This window comes from Lepisosteus oculatus, chromosome 28, assembly GCF_040954835.1.
Source record: "Lepisosteus oculatus isolate fLepOcu1 chromosome 28, fLepOcu1.hap2, whole genome shotgun sequence".
Classification (NCBI taxonomy): Eukaryota; Metazoa; Chordata; class Actinopteri; order Semionotiformes; family Lepisosteidae; genus Lepisosteus; species Lepisosteus oculatus.
This window is the reverse complement of record NC_090723.1, coordinates 901,842-918,744: the sequence shown is the minus strand read 5'-3', so window position 1 is coordinate 918,744 and position 16,903 is coordinate 901,842. Positions and strand designations below refer to the sequence as shown.

The following is a 16,903-nucleotide window of genomic DNA, read 5'->3' as shown; positions in this document are numbered from 1 at the left end:
GACTGCTGCTTTAAATAGGGAAATAGTAAAAGTGGAGAAAATTAGTGTTGTTCTGTTTGTAACTACCCAGCCAAGGCAGAATCATTTTATTCCACAGAATCAGCCAGTTCTCAACTGGCAGTTCATTTCCTATTCAGTGCATGACCCAAGGGAAGAATAAAAATATAGCCGGATTCATTTTTATTCCATTCACTCCTGTCAGAATTCCATCATTTTTTCCTCTCTATACATCCTTACAACTAGTATTTACTGATCTATTAAGATCATTCCAGACGGAATTGCTTTTTCAAACCGGCTCCAAACAGAGACAGCCCTGTTATTGAACACTGCCATTGAATCAGTACGAAACAAGCAGAAATGAGAGTGAGAACAATCTATTAATTTCTACAAGTGCCTGTGACTATTTTAGTGACAAGTTTGTTTTCACTGTCTGTTTTAATTGAGCAGTACCCCTTTATTGCAAACACATCGTCAGGTCTGTCAGTGGTTTCATTGTTCATTCTGCATATTATTCATCTCTTGTATGAATAACAAGTGCATGTAATCAATACAAAATCTTAAGTATTTATGTAATTTGTTGTTGTTTAGTTAGAATCTGTCCTAATTAAGGAATGAAAGCCCTTGCTATCTTTGTGATACCATGCCTAAATTCAGGTGGGTAGCTGCGTCAGCATGCGTAGGCTGCAAAGGAACAAGTAATAGGTTTATTCCATGCTGAAAAAAAGAAGAAAGAGAACACAACGTTTCGGCCGTGGAGCCTTCTTCAGGTGTGTCATGCCTAAATTCAGATTATTAGACTTGGAGTTTTATAGATTACAAACAGTATGACCCCTCTATAGCATGATTTCATCAGCTATCAGAAGCCAAGCAAGGCTGGCCTTAGTCCACACTGGGATAGGAGAATTCTAAGGAAAACCAGGTTGCTGCACTAAGTGGACCAGTAGGTGCTGTTCTTTCCTCTGGACCCGAATTTCTCGATAAGTGCCGCAGGGAGGACCAGAAGCAATGTGCTCTGAAAGGAGGCCTTAAATTGAGGTCCTGACTCCCTAGTTAAACATTCCATAAAAGGGCCTTGCTGCCTCCCAGCGCTGGGGACCTAGGTTCAATTCCAGACCTGGGGGGCTGTCTGTGTGGAGTTTGTATGTTCTCCCCATGTTTGCAAGGGTTTCCTCTGGGTGCTCCAGTTTCCTCACACAGTACTGGTACTGTAGGTTAATTGGCTTCTGGGAAAATCGGCCCTGGTGTGAGTGTGTGTACCATGCACTGGAATGGTGTCCCTTCCAGGGTGTACCCTGCCCTGCGCCTGTTGCTTACCGGGATGGACTCCAGCTTCCCTGTAGCTCTGAATCGGAAGAAGAGGTTAGAACATGGATGGATGTTATGCTTGATTAGGTAGATGTGTTAACCAAGCTATCCTTGCAGCATTTCAGCTTTTACAATTTTACCTCCACAAAACCCCTCCTTAATTCAAATGTTTAAATACTGTAATTTCTGAATTGAGCCCACCTGATTTACTATACAGTAGGGCTGCTCTGCACTTCAGTTGCAGATGAAGCTATATGTGAGGCACTTTGGGATCCAATTATTATTATTGCAACTTCTAACTCAATTTAAAAGTTTAAAAGCACTTTATTTTATTATAATTTAGCTTTTGCTTTTTGTGCTTAAATTGGATAAATATTTTTTGCTACCTATCGCCAGGACTAAGAGCTCCATTTTCTTTTTCATCTGTTGAAATCGTGAGTGCATGCTTTTAGGCATTTGAGGCTGAATTGCCACATTAAATATCAATCCACACTCAGGATCAGTGCATAGCAATTTGTTTTTTCCCCTGCGACCTTTGGGGGAAAAATGCACACAAGTGGTTTGATGATTCAATCTGCTAGCCCTGGTGACTCACTGTTTTTGTCTCTCTTTCTGGAAATAATAGAAATCGAAAGGGAGGCGGAGGAAGACCTAGATTTTTAAAGACCTTTGGCAAGCGGGCTAATTAATGGATGATACAGCGGCCTTGTTTGCAATAAGGTTTCCTATTGCAATACTGTCCTGTCTGTGCTTTACTGCAGCTGGCTCCGGCCTTGAACGAGAGTGGTGTTCAATAACATCCCTTGCTGTGTTCCACTGTTCTTCGGACTGTATTCATTAAGGCAATCTGTGCCAATTTCAACATGCAGCAATTTCCTCCCGCTCTCATGCAGTGCTCAGCTCTAGTGTGTTCAGAGTTACTGCTCTAACATCTTCTCTGTCTGGAACTCCTCTCTTGTTAATTCCAGTTGTGAAAATAAACCTGCAGTTAATTTCAAGGTTCATGAACTGCACTGATGAAGCAGACATGCATCATCCAAACTATTTTAGCTTCATGTGACAGTTGATACAAATGTATTCAAAAAGCAAAAGAATAATTAAATCTCAATCCACACACGCCAACACTCAAGGTTTCTGGTCAGTCCTCTACAATAACAACTTTCATGGGGGCTCAAGCTGATATTTTTTAACATTCAACCATACTGACTCGATTTCTCTCTTTCTATGAAAAGTGTAAAAACCAAGGACCAACAGAAAAATAGATTGCATAGTATAGAATTACAGGTTTTAACACGTATTTCCTTTGCCAACTGAAACGTGGTTCTATCTGTCCAAAAATCCATACATTATCAAATGTGAGATTATTATAAAATTTGACTGATGTTATTTAACATTTGTACTAACAACTGGGTAAATTTGCCAAAGCAATCTGGGTGAAATACCTTGGCTCTAGGTTACAATAGCCCAATCATGATAGTATTCTATATTCAAAAGAAAAATGCTTTTCATGAAAACACAAAAACAAACCTCCAATTATTAGTCTGTGGAGTGAATCAAATGGAATTGCAAAAATTGCAATAAATTTGCAGTTAAACACACAACAAAACCCCTTTCTTTTACCACTAGTGGAACAAGGCCAGTGGCCCAGGTTGGACTTGTGGCCATGTCTTACCATTTAGGCTCCATCTTCCACCATGACACTGTACTGGATAAGCTGGGTCAGGCATCATGGTCTGGGACTAGTTTGAAGAAGAGTAGCAAGGTTAATTACTGGCCTTAAAAGAATGTCTTATCGAGACAAGTACAAGCAAAACAAACCCATTAGTCTTTAAGCACTGAGACAACTTGATCCAGGATTTTAGATTCTAAAAGGTTATTGGCAGCATCAAGCCACAAGATCTATACTGCTTAAATAGCAACAACAGGGGCAACCTCTTTACACTAGCCAAGTGTCCGGAATAAAGTACACTATCTTTTAATAATATTAAAATATAATGATTATCCCCAAAAACAGAATATTCAGATGAAAATGATGTTAGCAACCCCATGTGCAATATGGGCTATGTGTCCTCACTTTTCTTAAAGTTCCAGCACCTTGAACAATGTAAACACTATTGGTTGAGTCAGTAAAATCTTAATCATCCCTCTTCTAGAAGTTTTTAATGGTGCTACATAGTTGCTGTGACAGAGAACATCTGTGTCACCTTGAGTCATAACATGAGTTGTGTTCGGTACAGCAATAGACAGCCTTAGAGGACATTCTAATGGCCTCAGTGGCTTTAATGTAATGGTTGTTTAGAAACTATTTGTTTACTTTTGTCTTTTCTCTCCATCTCTCACCCAGCCATATTTCTCCATTGTGAGAGGGTATGAATTACCTGTTCTTCAGACTGTATTAGTGTACATGAAGGCTTGTTCCCTTTCTCCGTATAAGAAAATAATGCACTGATGTTATAAAATATCACTGATGCCTATCAAAACGCTCAGGGTTATACAACCAGTATAGATGCTTATTTTATTTTGTAACATTAGAAATTAGATTATTCTCTTTTGTTACAAAGTGCAGGAAAGCTTGGCAGGAAAAGAGCTTTATGGTTTTGGTTCTCAAAAAGGTTATTTTTTGGTTTATTACTTTTTCCTTTCTGCTAAGTGCCATTTTGAATGCATGTGAAGAGGAAATTCTGATATTTGGTTTGTGTAGGTTTCTCCCAGAGGATAGATAATGTGTGAAAGCAAGTCTAATGTTCCTGTCTGTTGTTAATGTGGCTGTTTGGACAGGAAGTGGGTATTTAAAAAAAATGCTCCGGCGAGATTGATGTGCAGAAGTGCTGAGAATGATCGTCGATTAAATCAAAACTTTGATCACTCAAAAACAACTGCAAGTCAACCTTCTGTAAAACTGGGTTTCCTCTGGGATGAACATCTGAACACAGAACATTGTGGTAATTGTGTTGAAACCTCACTTAAGGTTGTACCATACTGAGCATTTTAAATCTGTAGCAGCTGTCCCTGTCAATGAAATAAAATGCATTTTTGTTGCATGTTACTAAAAAGTTACGATCAGAGATTTCAACAAATAACTAGGTTATTAGTCATTTTATACCATTAGACTAGAATATTAGAATAGAGGAGGTTATTCAGTCCTTATTCACACTATTTGCTCAAAGGTACATTGATCTCAGCAGCTCACCCTAATGCTTAGATGGATCTCAAAATGTCATTTCATTTATTTGTCTCAGAAGAACGATATTTCTGTGTGCCCAAGTCATGTCCCTTTTTAACACAGAAGTATTTCTAGAACAAGTCTAATTATTTTGTTTTTCTCAGCTATTTTAGTCCTGTGAATGAGGTCATTATTAGTTGGAGGTAAGAAAGAAATGCAGAGGCAAACTGAATGTCAGGATGTTACGGCCCCAGGTGTCTAGGCGTAAAGGGGTGTAACATTTAGGATGGGTTTGGATGCAGGTGGGTTTCTGGTGAGGGACTTAAGAAGCATGACAACAACAGTTTGGTGCAAAAGTGATTTTAAAAAAGTGAATAAATTACTAGTACGTATACAGAACACAATAACACACAGGGAAAAGGAACTTGAGCTGTGCCAAAGGAAGAAAAATAACAAAAGCAAACGGATCTGGCTAGTACAGTGAGGTCTATCCTAACGAACCCAAACAAACAAATACCAAAGGGTCTTCGGTGTCTTCATGCACCCTAACTTCCCTACACTGACTAACCAGAACCGAAACACGAGTGGCACACGCCCCTAACCTATTGTGTCTAGACAGAAAAACCTACGAGGACACAATGTGACCCGATGACCTGGTGTACAACAAGTTCACAGTTCACAATAACATCACACGAGTGAACCAATTGCATGATTATGGGAAAAGGGGTAATACCGCAGAAAATACACAAGCAAGGTAAAAGGAAAATAACAGGTGCGGGCAAGGTAATAACAAAACACAGGTAATCAAAACCAACAAACACACGAAGACATAGCTAATAACCAGGAAACACGAGCCGAAAAGCTGACCAAAGACGGAACTTCTTCAGTATTTAAACTGTAGATCTCATTGCTGATTGGTCGGGAGTTGATTGATGATGATGTCACAACTGCAATGATGGTGTAGTGATGGACCAATGGGGGAGGAGGTACCTGAATACAGGAAGCGGAAGAAACAAAAGCATGGACACACACAGGGACGTAACATAGGACCTACAGTATAGTTAAAAGCATAGAATTTAAATACTGAATATTATGTTACAATTGTACAGTGCATTGGAAAGAGTTAATTTTAGAATATTTCTTTTTCAGTTTGGGTCACCACATTACAAAAAAAATATTGCCCCTCTGGTCTTAGTCCAGAGAAGAGCTACCAGTCATATTCCGAGCTTTAAAAAAGCAGACTTGTTCAAGATTATCATTCAGACACAAAACTATCCTAATAGCAACCAAACAAGCTAGAAGTTATGGTCTCTTCTTGTTTGTAACCTTTTTTAAAGACTTATGTTAGAGTCTAAACTGTGTCCTTTTATATTTCCAATTAAATAGAATAGTATTCTGCTTTTAGAGAACAATTCTTCTGTGTTTCCAAAATTGAGAATCTTGATTTATTGTGAAGCCCATCTGTCTTCCAGTTCTATAGACATAATAGCTTTTTTTTCTTTTATTCCCAGTCTACCAGCAGAAGTGCTGCTGTTTTTGGCACTTCACTACACACCAGGAACAGAACGATTACAACACTTCCCTCTGTGGATCAGTGACCTGTCACGAGGTCAATTCAAAGCGAAGCTCTCTGCCGACTCACTTCACTGTAATTCCGAAGTGGGAATTGACAACAGACTGAGTTCAGTTAACGTGCTGCCTGTCTGATTGAGGCTACCAGAGTCAAACTGAGGCCGCTGAGCAGTATTACTTAAACAGTTCTTCACTCTCTCCTGTCATTCCAGTACCATGCAAAATATTAACATGTAAGCCAGTGACTTACAATAAAATAAATTAAAGATGGGTGAGTTTTGGGGGGAAAACTGGAATAGTTATAGTTCTGGTTCTCTCACAACCAGCTTCATGATTCTCTCAATCCTACTGAAAATCAGCTAATGACAAACAAGCAGTGTCTGGACTGTAGGGCACAACCTGGGCTTCCCAAAGGATCAGCCTCTTGCCAGCTGAGCATCTGTCACCCATGAGCACCAAGCCGGCCTTGTTTCTCTGAGGGACGTGGAAGGCTCTTGCAAGGAGGTCTATGTGACTGTACCGTACTGTACTGTAGTGACCAGTACTGTTCTACCTTGTTGGCAGCCTCTTATAATGAAACATTACTTATTTATAATGAAAAATTACCATTACATTCCCCTCAGGGGCTCATTTTCATCTTAATTAAAAATCAGCCTAATAACACCTAGCCTCGGCTGTGCACACATTCTGAAAAGGAGTTTCCTGGAGGTGATTAGAAGAGCAAAACAGAAGGTGCTGCTGACAGGAGGAAGCCAGAGGACCCCTGCTTGTAGGTAACTTGTAATTCATTGATCTGCGGATTGTATTCGATTCCCCCCTGGAACAGCTGGACAGCTTGTTCCTGAACACTCCATCCCTTGAGCACAGTACTTGCCGTTATCAATCCTAGATGAACTCCCTCTTAATGTCCTCTTACAGTCTTAAATCCTTGATTCATTGCCAGGCACAGAGTCATTCATTAGGGCCATTGTGTTAATACCTTGCAGGGTGCTGTGCCTGGGAGGTGTCCAGCTGCAGGCCTGCACTTCATGGCCCCTGTTCCTCTCTGTGTGCCTCACGGCGCTGGGGCCCTGGGTTCAATTCCAGGCCTGTGGAGTTTGTATGTTCTCTTCACATGAAGCCCAGTCTACAAGATTGGATTACAGGAGTGTCTTTGCTTTCTGGCAAAATTTGTTTTACACGGCTGAAACAAGAGGTGGTCTGAACCCCTTCGGTAAACCTTGATTATTTTGCTCATTGCAGAATCTCTCTTGCCTTTTCCATTCTTGCCAGGGGGAATAATAATAATCTGCCCACCAAGCGACAAACAGATTGCTAATTTCCTCCTATTAAGAATGACGCTCCTCGCTATTACACCCACACAGAGCCATGCATACTGTTTCCAAACAGAGAATCTGCAGAAGTGAAGGTGTAAATTACCTATGGCCAACATGTTATTTAAGAGCTTAATAATATCTTGTGCAACCTTAGAGACTGCGCTGACAAACAGGTCTTATTGTTTGTCCATGATTACGCCCTGTTCTAGACAAGCCCAAAATAACTACAAAAATAACACGAGCAAGCGACCTTCTACAGCCACTTCATATTGCATGGCATGTACCAAGCCAGTTATACAGTAGTCAAGCTTGTGCTCAATGCCTTCAAGGTTTTTCATGGAATAATGAGAGTCGTCCTTTTTCCAAGACAGCAACAACAGTAGCCTTTATAGATCTCAAAAGGAGGTCATTAGGCCAACCTAGTAGTTATCTAATTGATCCATGTATCTTATTCAGCTGTTTGTTGAAAGAAGCCAGAGTATCAGCTTCCACAGCATGGCTTGATTGCTTGTTCCACACTCCCACGCCCTTTGTGTAAAGAATTGCCTCCTGTTCTTGTGTTTTAAATGCACTTTTGTTTTGTTTCCACTTGTTCTCTGGTTCATGCTTCACTGTTTCACAGGATTCTTTGTCAGTGCCTTTGAGTATTTTGAATTCCCTGTAATCTTTTCTATTCAAGATTAAAAAGGTTCAGTTCCTTCCATCTATCAGTTCAGGACATTCCCTTAAGGTCTGGAAAGCATCTGTCGGCTCTTTTATAAGTGGTCTCTGCTAAGTCAGTGTTTACCATTTTGTAGTTGTAGTTTGTTTTTATTATCTGGATGCAAAACCCTGAACTTCTCTACATTAAAAATCATCTGCTCTTTGAATTTTATTGAAATCTTCTTGAATTTCATGTGCTGCTTTGGCACAGTGCCCCCTGTGGCATCCCAGGCGCTTGCAAGCATGCAGGGCCAACAGTGAGGGGCACACCTCTCCTCTAATGGGTGAGGGTCTCTGAGGTGGGCGGGTCAGAGGAGCCTGCCCACACTTCCTCTTTCTCTCCCGTGTGCGGAGGCTAGGAGACCTAGTGATTCCAAGTCAGGTGTTTCTAAACCAATCAGAAAAGAGTTTCTTCCCTCTTCTAACTCGTGACTCGTATTGTTCCAGGCCAAAATATTTGGCAAACTTTGCTATTCCTGTATTAGTGACAATTCCTCAGAAATAAATGTAATCCTTCTTATATGATGGAAATTATTGAGTCTGTGGAGAAATCCTCAATGCAAGCTAGTTTGTGCTCTGTTGCACTAACAGACCCAGTGGTTTTAAGATATTTAAATTGCTTAAATTGTTCTACTGGCCTACATTAGGGATAAAGAAATACAATACGAGAAGGCATTATTTCAGTGGTGCAGTTTGCATTCTTCTCACCCATAAAATCATTGAATTTTCATCCCATGGGCATTCTTGGATTATTCTTGGTTGCTGTAATTAATTCAAGCTCCAGACGTGACAAGTGAGTCACCAATCTGACAAATGACACTGAGCAATACGGTGGAGAAGCAAGGTCTGTTGCTGCTTTGAGGAGTACATTTGTAGATATTTCTTCAGTTGATTTTTTGCAGTTGACATCATGTTTCCCTGGTCAGTTTTAATGTTTTACTTCATAATTCGTTCTTGGTGGATCACAGCCGATTGAACTGGTCACGACAGTGACCTTTATATTAGGTTTAGAATGCTGGCTTACCAGTGTAAGGAGTTACCATGTTAGATGTCTTCTTTATGACTAAAATACAGTTTGAACTATTTTTTTTTAAATATAATTCAAGTAGGTAGTTGTGTCAGCATGCGTAGGCTGCAAAGGAACAAGTAAAAGGTTTATTCCGTGCTGAAAAGAGAAGAAAGGAAACACAACGTTTCGGCTGTGGAGGCTACTTCTGCTGCGATCCACTATGTCTTCCTCTAAATCTTTATCCAGATCTCTTCATCGTCCCTTCTCCTCCTCCCTGGGCCCCCAGCTCTTCACAGCAATCTGTTCCAAAACCAGACTTTCTAATCACCTCCTATTCCTTTACAGATGTCATCGTTATAATATCACTCTTAAAGGATTTCGCGTGAAATTAAACACTCTTTCCTTTGACTCTAACACCACCCAGGGTAACACTCAGACTTCCCTCACTCCTGAAGAAGGCTCCACAGCTGAAACATTGTGTTTCCTTTCTTCTCTGTTTGGCATGGAATAATTTTTTGTATAATACTAAGATAAGATTGTAGCAGAGTCCTGGTCTCATTCCCTGTGGAGGCTGCATGATGTTTACTGTCAAGTGTCATGGCCATGTAACTGTAATAGAAGACAAGGCCTACTTTTCCGATTCCAGGATAAAATGCTGTTAAATTTCCAGATGTTTTAATAGTTAATTTTTAAATCTTTTATTGAATAATAATTATAATAACTCAAAGCGCTTTACGGGTCATAGGGAATCTCCTCCACATCCACCAGTGTGCAGCCCCACCTGGATGGTGTGCCAGTCCTCTCCCCACACACCAGCTCTCAGTGGGGAGGAGAGCAGAGTGATGAAGCCAGTTCAGAACCGGGGGTTATTAGGAGGCCATGACTGGTAAAGGCCAGGGTGAAATCTAGCCAGGACACCGGGTTAACAACCCTGCTCTTTTCGCCCTGGGATTTTTAATGACCCCAAAGAGACTTCAGTTTCATGTCTCATCCATAAGACAGGGCCTTTTTACAGTATAGTGTCCCCATCACTATATTGGGGCATTAGGACCTACACAGTCTGCAGGGAGAGCGCCCCCTACTGGTCCCACTGACACCTCTTCCAGCAGCAGCCTTTTTCCATTTTTTCCAGGAGTCTCCCATCCAGGTACTGGCCAGCCTCACACCTGCTGAGCTTCAGTGGGCTGTCATTTGCGAGCTGCAGAGCGATATAGCTGCTGGCACAAATATTATAAATAATATTTATAAGCAAATCTTTATTATTTAGACTGCTGAGTATTTGTGATACCCCAAAACTTAGATCTTCTTATTGCTGATCAATATGGATCACCCCTACAATCCTCGTGTTCAGTTCTTTGATAGTCTACACCATATATGCATCTAAGTTGAATGGCGGCAGTTTCCTCATCTTGCTGAGGAGTGCCTGAGCGTTGCTCCCTGCGTTTACTCCGATCTCTGCTTCCAAACCATGGGAGTCCACTCATGGTTGTGTAATGACAGTATTTGTAAGGAAGGCTGCAGTTTGAAGTGCCTTGTGCAATTCTCCAGTTGTTTAAATTCACTATTATTTGACCAACAGTAAGACTGAAATGCAAGGAAATCAATTGCAATTTACTTATCTGTGCAGCTAGTGCTTCAGGAATGCAATGCCACAGGCCAGCATTGATTAGCTTGGTGAAGGGTATGCTGTCTCCACGGTGGTTTAAAACAGAGCTACTAACAGCCTTTTTTTGCACTTAACTTCCACTTGTTAACCTACATTTAACCAAAATATGAATCTCTCTCCACAGGTCTTATTTTAAAAAATCCCTAAGGTCTATGGTAGAGGTACATGCAACAGACAGCTCAGCTCGTTTGTTGGATGAATGTCACCCTTTGGAATACTTTTTCAGCACTTAAAGAAACAGAGTCTTTGTCTGGGTGGGCAGAACACTGGGAAAGTCAAAGAGAAAGAATAGGACATACAGATAGCTTGAATTTTCATTTACAGTAGTTCAGCAGAACTAAAGCTCCAAAAGCATTTCCAAAAATTAAAATGGACAAACGCTACCCCTTAGCAATCTTGGTTTATACTGTATGCATATCGGACGGTGATCTGAAATCTAACGGTAAAGTTAGCAAGCCTTTACATATTGCAGCCTGCATATTTTTTTCAACTATTTGAAAATCTGAACAATTGAGGAGTGCTACTGTGAAACTAGCAGAGCTGTGCTGCAGCTGTCCATCCTTTCTAACTGCTTCATCCACTTCAGCGTCGCAGGGGAGCCAGAGCCTCTCCCCACCAGCATGTATCCTACAGGATATGTGCTATGAATCTGCACATTCACCACAAATTTGTTTATTCCTGCATATGCCAAGGTTACCTTGATAGAGTAATATTTTTAATTTGACCGCCTGGTTACACCAGTCAAATTGTTTCTTGCCTGAAACTCACTTAATGAGGCTCATCTGTCACTGTAGCCCAGTTGGCTCATTGTGCAAGTCTTGTATTTTCTCTACGAACACACTGTTCTCTTGATCAATGGTGAGGCTACAGAAAAAAATACTGCTCAAACTGAGCAGCACCACACCGAATCTGACAGCAACAGTGATTAGCATAGGAAGCTGCAATGTCCTAGTGTTTATTTCAAAATACTCCTTCATAGACCGCAGGATACATCTGTGTAACAGGTTTGGTTGTGAGCATCGTACCGCTTTAAAGGATGATTGTTTTTTTTTAACAAAGCACTGTAGGAAAAAAGGATTGTCATAATTTACAGTGTCTGCTCTCTGTCATTTTAAATTACATGATTTTTGAAATCCCTAGGGTGAAAGGATGACACTTATTCCTCGCGGAGAAGAAGGGTTTAGATCAAAATAGATTACTGCCTAAAATAATGATGTCTCAGTGCTGTCATGCTCCTGATTATTCTGACAAAGGACAGTATAGATTGCTGTTTGTATTCATCCAGCTCTCTGAGCACAGCCAGAAAGTCACCTGGATTTGGTTGAGAAGCATGTGAGGAATTTAGGAGGTTAGAATATTTTTTCTGGGAGGAGATACCTGATCCATAAAGACTAAAGACTAGAAGAGCATTTACTTCCTTTATTCCTTAAAGTATTCAATTGTTGAACAATGAAAAACGATTGCAAATAGGAATCTTATTATTCTTATTGTTTTTAGACTCTATACAGACTAACCGTCTGTTTTGTCATTTGTAATTGGTGCTGGAAGAGTTCTGATTGAGCGATGTTGTTGAATGTTGTTTTGTAAAAAACAGGTGCGCTTACGATCAGTTAAAACCCTTAAGCAAAAACATTTGTGAATTAACTGTTTGTTGCTAAATTTATGGTAACAATTACAATCATCACCCTTCAGGTGAGACAAAAAGGTCTTCACAGGGTAACACCGGTAAGAAATAGACTAGTCCAGTTTGGTTTGGTCCAGTAATGGTCAACAGGTGCATGTTTAGTGTTCTAGTATTTTTGAGATTGTTTGTAGATAGTCAGTACACCCAGAGGAATTAGCTGATACAGTATTGTCAAGTGATTTACACATTTGCACTCAAATTGTAGATGTCTTGTGGTAGGGAAGAAGCCCTGTAGGTATCTTCTTCAGATACTGTGGTTTTCAAAGCTGGCCACACCAGACTAATGCACTACTCAGGGAGATTGGTGTTCTTCAGTGTCAATGTTTCTCCAGGGTTTGAGCAGAATCCAGAAGCAGCAGGCATCGTAGGAAAGTGAAAACTAGAATAGAGGCCAAGAGACATTTCCTTACACCAGGAGGTGTAAACACATTTCTGGACAAAGTTGTAGATTCCACTTTATGTGGATCTTAAGTGAAAGTTTTTTTAAACCTGAAAGTAGAACAATGAATTGCTAAATCCTGGTTAGAGTGAGTGGGAGTGAATGTTACATTTTCCTAAATCCACACAAGTTCAGTGTGCTAATAACAGGCTGGAGGTCACAAGGAGGAGCTTGCTGACCTATCTTGATAAGGTTGTGATAGATTAATATAAATCCGAACAACTGCAGGTACGAATAATCCAAAAACATGGTTTTTGCCCTGTTGATTAAGGCATGAATGAAACACAACTGATTTGCCAATCAATTCCAACGTCTACATGAAGCTAATAACCAGCTAATAAACCAGAGTTTCAGAGTTTCAAACCAGCAGACACAGCACCCTGCAGGACCAGGATTCTCACCCTGGTCTAACCCATCTCATCCCGTTCCTCCGAAGGATAAGCCTTGGCCATTGCAACCGGAATGTGACAGATTGGATGGACCACGATCTCCATCGCCAGTCTCCTCGAGGATGAACAGGCTCCCTCTGTGCTGCTCCAGGACGACATCCCACTCTGTGAAGAGGCGGCTCTGCAGCTGGACAGAGGTGTGAAGCTGTTTTGTTCCCGAGCTCTTTAGACAGGCATGTCTGTGCACAAGGCTTACAGAGCAGGAGCAGCTGCAGTCAAATTGTCTGCACTGCTCACTTTTATCTCTTTCATGTTGTCTCATGATGCTCTTCTTGAGATTTGTAGGTGGTCTCTTTTATTTATTTTTTTAAAAACGCTTTGAAAATCGAAATCCTTTCATCTCTGCAGCTCCTGTGATGAAACATGCTGGGGGGAATCAGTGTTTTGAATTACTTAAAAAGTTAGTCAGGGAATTTCAGCAGAATGTTTGCTTAATGTTCTTCAATAGGGAGGACATTTTTCCTCATTATTGATATCACACCTATAGATCCCAAAAACCGAAAACACAGTCACCTGGACTGCTCTCCTACACGTCCCCCTTTGCTATACAGTCACTATACAAGACTACGGTTTGATGTGTTTCCCTGTGTTTGCCCTGACCTGCATTCATCCGTTATTTAACTCACTAGATGAATTCAATATTTTGTAAGACCATTAAACATACAGTATGGACACACTCTTCATTGCCTGAGATATCTGTGATGTTTCATTATAAACAGAATATTACATTTTTATTATTAAGGGTTATAAATTAAGTTACCTTGAACAAAGTCTTCAGCCAAACTGTCCAGATCTGGGCCAATTTGAAAAGTCTCAAATATAGGAGTTTCTGGTTGAATGCTCTCATTCCCTGGTCGAACACTTCAGATGATTGTACTGCAGTCTCTGTCGACACAACCTGACTCACTGGACCTGGTGGGATTGTGTGGTTTACTGTATGATTATGATCATGTCAGTCAGGTCTCATTCCTTCTACAGTACATGCTCGGCACAGAGCATTAGGAGAACCCACTCCGCACAACTTTAGGGGTAAGGCATGGAGGAAAAACCCCAGTGGTTTATCAGAGTCAGTCAGACATAATGTGTGTGTTTCTGGGAAGTAGGAGGAAACTTGAACACCTGGAGAAAATCCAAGTGCATGCTAAGATCCCAAGGGATCATGCAAATTCCCAAAAGTCATAAATAGTAGCTCCTAAGAACAGCGGGTCAAACACCTTAACTGCAGTGGATTACAATGTGACAGTACGCAAACTGTCAGTATATATTGGAATTTTGGTGATTGTGAACAGAGTAAACAAGAAATCAAGGAACTGTTCCTGCCTAAAAGATGTGTAAGAGAAGAGAGTGAATGGTTGGGTATTTTGGTGCAACCAGCAGGTGAAACAGGCAGTAGCTGCAGGAATTCTGGGTTCTGCTGTACCCAGACAGAAAGCTAGAGCAGGTGTCGAGCAGCACAGTTGTGCATCAGATTTGATTTGTTACTTCTTCACATGGGGACTGTGGCAGCATGTCAGCGACATTCACAGGCCTCCAGGCGTCTCGGGGTAGATGAGACCACACCACAGAGGGCTTATTGCTGCAGGCAGAATCCTGACATTCACAAATCAGACTGCATTCCCAGCGTCTGACAGCCCCCGCTGAGGTCTTTATTAACACCGTGGTTCAGATTATTCCTCCTGGGGCAGCAGACACACGTTCAGATTGGTTCTCATTAGGTCCAGTAGAATTCTGGAAAATACGGATGCTTATTCGTGTTTTTTTCCAAATGATACGCTTTTCCCTTGAGCTTTATCTTTTAAAATTCTGTGTGCTTTTCAGAAATGCTTTTATGTGCTTGAGGATTTATGTAACTTAGACCTAAAACTAGAAAGCTTGCTAACGGCAGAGTAATTATTTTACCATGACGCTCATTGTAGACATGCGATTCTGGAGAGGACGTTGGTAATGTTTCATGACTGTCATTGCTTCAGCTCTCAGTGAGGTTCGTGATTTGCAAAGAAGATTTTTATGCTAAAAGCATGTAGCCCTGAGGACAGACAAGATTATTACATAAAATCCAGTTCACAGTTCATAAAAAGTAATAACTCAGTTGCTTCCAAACATTAAAATGAAAATTTTAACATATCTGGAGATCAGAATAAGTTTGATTCATTTAAAATATTATTACTAATAAATTATTGCTGAAATAGGCTAGTATGGTGGCACAGTGTTTAGCATCATTGCCTTTCAATGCTTGGGCCTGAGTTCAGTTCTGGGCCTGGAGTGCTATCTGTGAGGTGTTTGTACTGTATGTTCCCCCACAGACCAAAGACATGCTGGTACCTTAATTGCATTTTGTAAAAATGGCCCCTGGTGTGACTGTTTGCAAATCTGTGACCGCCCTGCAGCACCAAAAACTCATCACCTGCAAAAAAAATAATAAATTTGCTGTTGTGCTTTATTACAAATACTGTAAAGTCAATATGTACTTATCAAGAGAGAGTAACATTTATATTCCATAGTAATTTCAGAGTAACATTTATAACATGTAGTTCCAGTAGGGAACAAAGGAACAGGAACATGTAGCTAAGCTCCACAGCCAAAACGTTGTGTCTCTTTTCTTTTCCTTTCAGCTGGAACAAACCTTTACCTGTTTCTTTATCACATGTATGTTCACAGATATTTATGGCATGTAACTTGCTTAATGGACTCAGTAAAACCTTTAAAGTTTCCTAGGTTTTACATCAAATACTAGAGAACAGAGTCTGGCTTCTGAAGCCCTTTGCAGACAGCCAAGGAAAGGGAAAAAAATTCAATGAAATAAATAAATCTATGGACACAGCAAGCTGGAACTTGCTTAGTGAGAATTGAAACGTTGATCTTCATTAACAGCTTTCTTTGTCTTTTTCATCCTTCCAGAAAGGGGGACACAAAATAATTAGCACCTGGCAGAAAATGCAGTTTTTAGCAACTGTTTATGATAAGTTTGGGCTCATCTTATAGTGTTCATCAGTGGGACTTTGAGAATATGTTATTCCAGAAATAGCTCTGTCTCTGACAATGGCATTGTTGGCTAATACTTTTCCTAGCTCTTACATTAATAATCTCAAATTAACAAATATGAGACAGCATTAATACTAACCTCTATTTATTTAAATTATTAATTGAATTATTAATGATAATTATTTATAAATGGGTTCCAGATGGTTGGCTATGCTGTGCAAGCAAGTGAATGAGAATTATTGTTCACCAATCAGAATCATTGCGTTGCTCCAACACTCACAGTTGGCTGCAGGCAACTTGCAGTCTGAATCCTTCTCAGGTGTGAGTTCGGATGCCACAATTCCTCTGGGGATATTTTTCAAAAATTACCCCCAGCTGCCCGCCAGCCGAACCCCTCGGAGTTTCAGACTCGCTTGGCTGCAGAAATTCACAGAGAGATTGTGAAAGCTTACTCCAACCAAGAGCTACTTTTCCTTTTTTCTACAATCAACTGGCCAACATGTACAGGTGGAAATCCAGTAGGAGACAAAGGTAGGGAAAATAGGAACACTCTTTTGTTTGCAGAAAAATGTTCACATATTCATGTATTATTTTGTGACTGTTTTTTTTCTGTCAA

At 40.5% G+C, this 16,903-nt stretch overlaps 1 protein-coding gene across 2 annotated transcripts in view; it reads left to right on the top strand.

Annotated features, from left to right (window-relative positions):
* The window catches only part of LOC102682797 (all-trans-retinol 13,14-reductase-like), a 99,899-nt gene that overhangs the window by 25,052 nt on the left and 57,944 nt on the right, over positions 1–16,903 (top strand). For both annotated transcript variants that reach the window (XM_069185833.1, XM_069185832.1), the window contains exon 2: positions 13,293–13,442. The gene's annotated coding sequence lies outside the window, so the exon portion shown is untranslated. The remainder of the gene's footprint in view (positions 1–13,292; positions 13,443–16,903) is intronic.